Source organism: Narcine bancroftii, chromosome 7, assembly GCF_036971445.1.
Source record: "Narcine bancroftii isolate sNarBan1 chromosome 7, sNarBan1.hap1, whole genome shotgun sequence".
Classification (NCBI taxonomy): Eukaryota; Metazoa; Chordata; class Chondrichthyes; order Torpediniformes; family Narcinidae; genus Narcine; species Narcine bancroftii.
The window spans coordinates 6,270,930-6,280,383 of NC_091475.1; the positions used below are offsets into that span (position 1 = coordinate 6,270,930).

Below are 9,454 nucleotides of genomic sequence, written 5' to 3' on the forward strand. Positions count from 1 at the left end.
TTGGCCTCTTTTGACAAAGAGACAGTGAAGTGGCTCTTCTTCATTGCCACTGATTTTGTGTATCTCCCATGATAAGAAGATCATCACATCTCCCTTACTGAAGATGTCTCTGTTTTTCTGACTTCAGATGTAATTGGTACAATATTAAAGATGTCTCCTTAAAGTGTCTTTAATCACATGACATGACATCACTGCTGATTTTGTTTGAAGTTCCTTTTTTCCAAAAGTTTATGAGAAAATGCCTCCGAGTTATCTACACAGCTAACCAGGAGATAGCTTTCTTGTGTACAGAAGTGTTTCTCCAGCAAACATTCATTGTTTTCAACATTTCAATGGACAATCACTCCGGTTTTATGGAGGTTTACAGGCTTCAACGGAACAATGATATAAGCTTGTTGGGCAAAGGAGACATGGCATCTCTCAAAATAGTTTCTCTGTGTGTAAGGGTCTTTGTGTGTGTCCCTGTCCAACCCACAAAGTAACTTTACTAAATAATATATTTTATAACTAAAGATTAATAATAGCTCAATTCTGTCACACTCACAGAGTGATCTTCTCTGTATCTGAGTAACCAAGCACAGATTGGGTGATTGCTTTGTGAAAAACTTGCATTCAGTCTGCAGAGATGACCCTGATCTTATTATTACCTGCCACTTTAATTCTCCATCCCACTGCCAGTCTGACCTTTTGGACTGTGGCCATTGCTGTCACAGTGAGACCCAGCTCAAGCTTGAAGATCACCAGTGACATCTACATTATAAAAAGTGACAATCTGGAAATACATCAGCTACATTATGGGCAGAAAAACAGAGATAAGGTTTCAGGTCAAAAACTCTTTGTCAGAATTTTCTAGAAATCTAAAATAAAAATAGAAAATGCTGGAACTACTCAGCAATTCAGGCTGCATCTGTGGGAAGAGAAACAATGAATAGGCAGCACAGTTGACATAGCAGATAGCTCAACGCCTTTACAGCACCAGTGACCTGGACCAGGAATTACACCCCGTGTTGTCTGTAAGAAGTTTGTATGTTTTCCCTGTGCCTGTGTGGGGTTTCCCTGGGGGCTCCAGTTTCCTCCCACTGTTCAAAACATACCAGGGGTGTAGGTTAATTAGGTGTAATTGGGTGGCTTGGACTTGTGGGCCAAAATGACCTTTTACCATGCAATATGTCTAAATTTAAAATTTAGAATATTTCATCAGAAGGATTTGAATAAAGCCATCAAGAGAGAGCATTTTAAATTGCCGACACAGGAGGAAATCATGTCCTGGCATATGCCAAGTGGTTTAGCAAGCTCGACACATCACAGGGTTTTGCTAGATGAAGTTTGATGAGGCCAGTTCGAGACCATGCACTTTCAATGCTCCACAATGAAGATACCTCTTTCTTCGGCAACCATATGGGATGCATCATCCAGATCATTGTCCGCATCAGAAGTCGACCTAAAACAATCCGCATGATCTTTGAAAGTATACCTAGAGTTGAAACCATGATGGATGACATCATTGTATGGGGGTCCACCAAGAGTGAACATTATATGCAGCTCACACAAATGCTTGACATGACACAGAATGTCAATTTGAAAATAAATAAAGAGAAATGTGAGTTTGACGAAAAGGCACTGACCTTCAGAGGAGATGTCATACCTGAACAGGGAGTGAAGCCTGATCCAAGAAAGTCATCAGCCATTGAGAATTTTGTGAGACCCCAAAACAAAGAGGAGGTGAGATGTTACATGGGGATGGTTGCTAAGTTCATCCCTCATCTGTTGACTGTGTCAGCACCACTGAGATCACTCCTTGAAAAGAAAAATAAGTGGATCTGGTCACAGGAGCAAGAAGAAATGCTTTCAGGCTCTCAAAGAATTGATGCATCTCGACAAGGCCTTGGAGCAGTACTACTGCAGCAGCATGAGGACACATGGCAAACTGTGGGCTTTAACAAATTCAGAAGCCAACTATGCACAGATAGAGAAAGAGCTTCTTGTCAGCACTTATGCATGTGAAAGGTTCCATCAATATATCTTTGGACAAGCTTTCGAAGTGGTGGCAGACCATAAATCATTGGTCTCAATTATGACTGTGGTGCGCTGTCGGTCTGAGGCAAACACACAAAACCGAAAGATTGTACAACAGGCTTTAATCGGCATAAACCTCCACAGAGCCAGCTATGAAATTGTGCTGCTGTGAGCTCTGAGGGTGACTTCAAAAGGGCTGGCTCAGGCTTATATCCCAGAGGGTGACTGACACCCGACTGGGTGGGGCTTGGTCCATTCAGGTTGGCTGATTGACAGCCGGCCAGGTGTTGTCTTGTCCCCATGCTCTTCTGCAGGTACAGAGGTTGCAGCTGATGCACTGTCTCGAGCTGACAAGAAAGGAAAGAGCGACCAAAAGATTATTGCAGAGATACAGGCCTATGTTGACATGATCATCATCTTCACTTCCTGTATCCCAGGATAGAACGGAGCATATCAGGAAATCACTAGAGTCAGGTGTTCTTTATCAAATACAGTTCAGCATTCAACACCCCATTCCCTCAAAATTGATCAGCAAACTCCAAGCCCTGGGCCAGAATATTCCAACAAAAACCTTATCTATAAATCTGCTGGTGATATCAAGAAGTGAGTTGTCCAAAAAAGGGGTGATGAGCCAGCATGCAGGAGGGAGATTTTAAATTTGGCTGAATGGTGCACTAACAACAATCTTGCACTCAGTGTCACCAAAATCAAGGAGCTGATTGCTGACTTCAAAAGGGAAAAACAGGTGTACGATCCAGTGATCATTGAGGGTTCAGAGCAAATTTAAATTTCAGGGAGTCACTATTTCGGAGAATCTTTCCTGAACCCAACACACAAACATCATTGTGAAGAAAGCACATCAGGAGTTTGTGGAGTTTTGGCATGACGTCGAAAACCTTGGCAAACCCCTGCAGATGTGTGGTGGAAAGTGTGCTCTTCGGCTGCTTCACGGCCTGGTATGGGGCCCCAATATCTCTGAGCACAAAGCCCACACGTCACAGGCAAAACTCTCCCCAACTGCAAGTAAACCTGCATGGAATGTTACAGTTGGAGAGCAGCAGCAATTAAGGATCCACACATCCCAACACATGTTCAGTTCTTGCTGCTGTCATCGAGAAAGAGGTATAGGTGCCACCACACTCGTACCACCAGGTTCAGGAACAATTTTACCCCTTCACCACCACACTCTTCAACAACAAACTCAATCAGAGACTCATTTAAGGACTCTCACTTTGCACATTATTTATTATTGAATATTTATGCTCTGTATTGCAGTTTGTTTGCACTTGGCCGTAGTAGCCTGTGCCTCTATTGTGGTCAACACCTTGTTATTCTCATGTTACTTCAAACATTTCATTAGTGTTTTTCATCCAATGCTCTTAGTTTCTCCGCAACATTACTAATCATATGTTTTCTTTCACTTTATTATTATGCCAGCTTCTTTTTTTGGCTTGTTCTTTCCATTTCCTTGCATTCTCACCTGTTTCTATTAATTGAGTTCTGCTTTCTGTTGAACAAGTACTAGCTTTTTTCAGGGGAAAGGTTATCAGTTTATTACTGTGGCTTTTCATTTTGGATGATTAAAAAGGCACTTAATGAGACTTCCACTGGTGACCTGATGCTGTGAAGAGGTGTGGTCGTGAGCTCCGACTAATTTGTTTATATTTCCCTTCTTTCTACTCGCTTTTAATTAACCAAACTGGTTAAAGTTTATTTTTAAGACTGCCAATTACTACTAGAAGGCCTCTCATTCCGAAGAGAGTGGTCAAAGTACCTAAATTTAAAACCATGAAAGAAAGAGAGGAGGAGGAAAAAATGGAGGAAGAAACAGGACACTCCTCTGACGTTTGAAATGACTACCAAAATGATTGGAAAGCAGTCAATGGATATTAACAAAGCTTTAAAAATGTGGGCTAAAGAAATTGATAGAGTTTTGGACTCACTACCACAAATAGACTGCATTGGAAGCTGTCAGCATTGTAGTGAATAATAGGCTGGATAAACTTGTACAACAAAATGAGGCTTTGATTGATGATAACAAAAAGTTAAAAGCTCAAGTATTGACTTTGGAAGGGACAGAATTGTCGAAATAATCTTTTTATTTTAGGTCTGAAAGATAAAGTGTTTTATGGAGTTACTTACTGAATGGTTTGGAGTCCAAGTGATTGGAAATGATTTAGTGCTGGAAAGAGCACACCACTCCTTATCTTTGAAGAATGCTTCTTCAAAGATATCCTAAAGCAGTTATCAAAAAGGAGCTAATCTTGAGAACCACTCATTCAAAAAAAATCTAACTTTTCAAGGGGGTCTACACAGTAGACTTGTGGGGGATTACTGCACAGAAGTAGTTGCTCTGCGCAAGGTCTTATTCTACCCGGCAAGATTGAGGATTACCCAAGGAAATCAGAAGATATTGCTACAATCCCCCAAAGAGACTTGGAAATTTGTGAAATGAGAAACTGCCATGGTACCATCGATTTCAACATCAAGATGAGTAAACTTTTGATACTTGAAACTGGTTAATTTCAATTAAAAAAAAGGGAGGATATTTATTTTCTCCCTCTTTCTTTGGTCTTCTGAAGTAACATGTTTGTATAAGGGAAATATTTTCAATGTATATATTTAATCAATTATACATTAATAGCAGTAGAAGATACCATTTGGTGCTCTGAATGTTATTTCTGCCATTTTACCAATAATTGATTTCCCCTCACTGACAAAAGGCAAAGGAGGAAAAACCCAACACCCAACCCCAACCAACCAATTTTCCCTTGCAACCGCTGCAATCGTGTCTGCCTGTCCCGCATCGGACTTGTCAGCCACAAACGAGCCTGCAGCTGACGTGGACTTTTACCCCCTCCATAAATCTTCGTCCGCGAAGCCAAGCCAAAGAAAAAGAAAAGAAGAAGAAGATTTCTCTGGACATATGCCCAGAACTTCTTTGTTCATTTTACTTTCAGAAGATATATATGCTTCTATTTAAAAGTAATGGGAAGCCATTTGATATGAAGTTGTTCACTAGCGGTAGATGGTTTGGTTGTTCAAAATTTTTTCTTTTGAAAATACTTATATTTTAACATTGAATGTTAAATGTTAAAAGTGATATTTTGCATATTAACTGTTGCTAAATGAGTGGACAGGCACAAAGGAGAATTTGGAATATTTTTCAGACGCTAGCAGGTTGTTATCAGTGTTTTGATATCTTTGTTTGGACTTACTATAAAATAAAATGCACTACATGTTTAATTAGGTGCAGTAAACAACAAAGTGGAAGCAATGGGGTTGCATGAATTTTTTTTGAGCTGGTCTCATTTTCTTTCAGTGACCTTCAAGGAAGGGAGGGCTGGAAGTCAGGGATTTGTTTGGTTTTTCAAGGTTCAAGATTGTTATTAACAGTTTACTTTTTCATCTTTTCTTTTGCAGCAATGATTCACAGCTGCAGCCCCTGGAGTAAAGATGAAACATGTCCCAATCCATCCATTCATTCAGTTCTATACTATAAATTATTTGAATGTTGGCACTTATTAAAATTATATTGTGGAACAAAAAAATCTGCTCATATTAAACATTTAAAGGAAGATTCTGTACTTGCTTTCAAGAAACACACATTAAAAAGGCAGATAAAGATAGACTAATATTTCAAATGACAGGGCAATGTCATCATTCACCTTCAGAAGCTAAAATCAGGGGTGTCTCCCTTTTAATTCAACAAAATGTTCAATTTCTACCCCACAGCAGCAACATAGATAAAATGGGGTGTCGTGTTCACTAGGGCAACACATAATAAATTGATTGTTTGAACTCATATTTACATTCCAAATATGGATGAACCAATGTTTTTTTCAGAATTTTTTCTGCCCTATTACTGGATCTATCTAAGTATTCACTAATTTTAGGTGGAGATTTTAACTGTTGTCTAAACACGGTGTTAGACTGTTCTTCAAGCAGAAAGGGTTATCCCTCCAAATCAGGTTTGGCAAACAGTCTCTCTTATCCCACATAGGAATGTCCGATATGTGGAGATTTTTAAATCCCACGAGTAAAGGTTATTATTTTGTCTTGAGTGTGCACAATGCTTATACCAGGATAGAGTATTTGTAATTGATAATTAATTGATTAACATGATTAAATGATGCAAATATCAAGGCATAGGTATATCAGACCACGCTCCAGTAATTTTAAATTTGGAGTTTCCAAGTATTCAAGTACTAAAAAACAGTGGCAATTTAATACCTTATTACTTAAGAGCAAAGAATTTTTGACTTTTTTGGATAATCAGATTCAATTTTTTCTTGATGTTAATTCAACCCCAGAGATTTCCAATTTGATAATCTGGGACGTAATGAAAGCCTAATTACACGGCCAAATTATTTCATATAAAAGATGAGGATAGAAAGAATGGGTTTGATCAATCAGATAAACCAGTGCTTCTCAACCTTTTTCTTTCCACTCTCATACCACTTTAAGTATTCTCTATGCCATAGGTGCTCTGTGATTAGTAAGGGATTGCTTAAGGTGGTATGTGGGTGGAAAGAAAAAAGGTTGAGAACCACTGCATTAAACAGATTGACATATAATTTGCCCAAAATAGAGATCCGGAGATATTTAAGAAGAGAACTGAACTCAAAACCAAATTTGATCTACTTTCCATTAATCCAACTGAACAACAGATATTGAGAACTAAGAGTCAATTTTACACCCGTGGAAAGAAATCTGGCAAATTGCTAGCCAGTCAATTGAAATATATTTTGATTAAAAAAATACTACTAGGACAGTGGTTCTCAAACTTTTTCTTTCCACTCACATACCACTTTAAGTAATCCTATGCCATAATGAGTCTGTGATTAGTAAGGGATTGTTTAAGATGGTATGTGAGTGGGAAGGGAAGGTTGAGAATCACTGCTCTAGACACAATTGTTACTGAAATATTTTGCTTTGGAGTAATTTCCTTTGGAGTAATTAAACCATGCACATAACAAATCAATTAGGTACATTAAAAAAAAACAGTGGTTTTCAAACATTTTCTTTCCATCCACATACCACCTTAAGCAATCCCTTACTAATCACAAAGTGCCTATAGCATAGGGAATACTGAAAATGGTATGTGAGAGGAAAGAAAAAGGTTGAGAACCACTGGTCTAAGCTTTCAGTATTTCCATATCTTCCAGATCAGAATTTTATAGACAAACTTTTTGAATTAAAATTTGTACATAAAGACATAATATCCACCTTTTATTATAAAATATTAAATTTAAAAACAGTCTCCTTAATTAGGATCAAAACGGAATGGGAGAATGATCTTAATATGTCTATTCCAGAAGAAGATTGGATTTCAATTTTGTCCCTTATCCATGACTCATCTCTGTGTGCTAAGAACAGTTTGATTCAATTCGAAGTAGTGCATAGTACGTAGTGACAAATGTAAAAGATTTGAAGCCTCTTTGAAGCCCATGTTTTGGTTTTGTCCCAATTTAGCAAAATATTGGACAGCTATTTTCAGACATTTTTTGCCATTTTTGGGATCGATCTGGAACCATGTCTGTTGATTGCAATGTTTGGCTTCTCCAGTGATGTAAACATATATTTAACATTAAACCAAAAGCGTGTCTTAGCATTTTATATATTACTGGCTGGAAGAAGAATATTGCTTAAATGGAAATATTAGACAATATTATGTACTCTCTAGGTTTCAAAAAAAATTAGACAAAATGTTACGAAGATTAAAATCTCTTTCGAGAAGACTTGGGGTGCATTTATAGCTTACTTTCATAATTGGAATGATCAAGGGGATGCAGAGGGCATGTTTCATCAGGGTTGGATCTTTATAATCAACCATTTATTTTCTCTTTTTCTTTTTCCTTTTCTTTTTAACTATTCACTATATGCTTTGATTGGAGGATGAGTCCTTGTATTATTATTTATATATGATACCAATCCAAATGTATATTATATTTAATTTATATGGACATAATGTATGGATGTATGATAAAACAATAAAAGCAATTTTAAAAGAAAGAAAAAGCCAATTAATTTGTTCAACAGCAGACAATATTCCATCCAAATTTGGCACAGTCTCTGCTTGAGCTCCTGATTAAAAAATAGCATATTGAGAAATCATTTATTTTATTAATTTCACCATTATTAGACTCATCTTTGGTTACCAATGCCCATGAACTCTGGAATTCCTTTCATAGACAATCTACTGGTTTTTCCTCCTTTTAAGACACTTTAATATCTAACCTCATCCATTCAAATAAATATATCCTTGTTTGGCTTGATATCAAATGTTCCTTTATGATGTCTCTGTCAAGTACCTTGGATCAATAAAAAAAATCTCAAATTAAGTTTATCAATAGCCTGGGTCTTGGCAGAGAACCACTGTCTTAACTGCAGTCTATAGTTTAACTTGCCTCAAACTTTCACTCGTGCAGAATTAATGCAGAAGACTGAGACAAGACTGAAGCCAAATCCCAGAGCATCTGATCTAACACTCCACCAATTGTCTCACTCAGGAGCTCAGCAATGGAATATTTAAGGATTGTGCTGAGGAATGGCTGGCATAAGAATTGTTACACACATTTTAATACGTTCTGATCGAAGAAAGTGATTCATTTCATTTTAAAGTTTTATTTTTATTTACTTTCAATGTCCCCTTTTTAATACCAATTTACATCAATTTGAACAGAATTGAAATGTTTCCTGCATCTAAAATTAGTTCCAAAGACCTCTGGGGAAATCAGAATGGCAAAAAAGAGGACATGAGATGGAACTTGCAGGCATAATAAAGGAAAACCCGAAGCAATTCTGCAGCTACATTAGGAGTAAAAGGGTGGCATGAAAGAGTGAGAGTCCAAGTAAAGATCACTGGGCTGTCTTTGTGAGGGGCCCCAGGGGATAAGTGGAATTTTGATTGAATATTTCCCATCATTCTACTGTGGAGGAGATCATGGAATGCAAAAAGCTGAAGAAAACAAATGGCAATTTCCTGGACCACATTAGAATGAGTGGAGAGGAGGCTTTTGCAGCCTTGGAGTGAATTAAAGTGGACAATTCCCAAGGGCTTTCTCAAAGTGAAGCTGGGAAAGACATTGCAAAAGGCCTTTGGTGAGATATTTACTTCACCTCTGACCTCGAGTGAGGTGTCGGAAGGCTGGAGGATACCTAATGTTGTGCAGTTATTTTAAAAGGACAGCAAGGAGAAGTCGGACAACTACAGGTCACTAATGTCAATGGCTGGAAAATTGCTGGAGGGGATTCTACGAGACAGGATCTATCAGAATGTGGATAGTCAGGGACTGATTGGAGGTTGCAGGGATTTGTGCATGATAGATCGTGCTTCATGAATCTGATAGTTTTGGAGAGGTAATAAAGAAGATTGATGAGGACAGGGCAGTGGATGTTGTATAAATGGACTTCAGCAAGGACTTTGACAATTTGC

General features: G+C 38.0%; 1 long non-coding RNA gene across 2 annotated transcripts in view; it reads left to right on the forward strand.

Moving 5' to 3' along the window:
• The window catches only part of LOC138739752 (uncharacterized), a 28,450-nt gene extending 20,543 nt beyond the window's left edge, over nucleotides 1-7,907 (forward strand). For both annotated transcript variants that reach the window (XR_011342388.1, XR_011342389.1), the window contains exon 3: nucleotides 5,440-7,907. This is a non-coding gene — a long non-coding RNA (uncharacterized lncRNA). The remainder of the gene's footprint in view (nucleotides 1-5,439) is intronic.
• The last annotated feature ends 1,547 nt before the right edge of the window (nucleotides 7,908-9,454 follow it).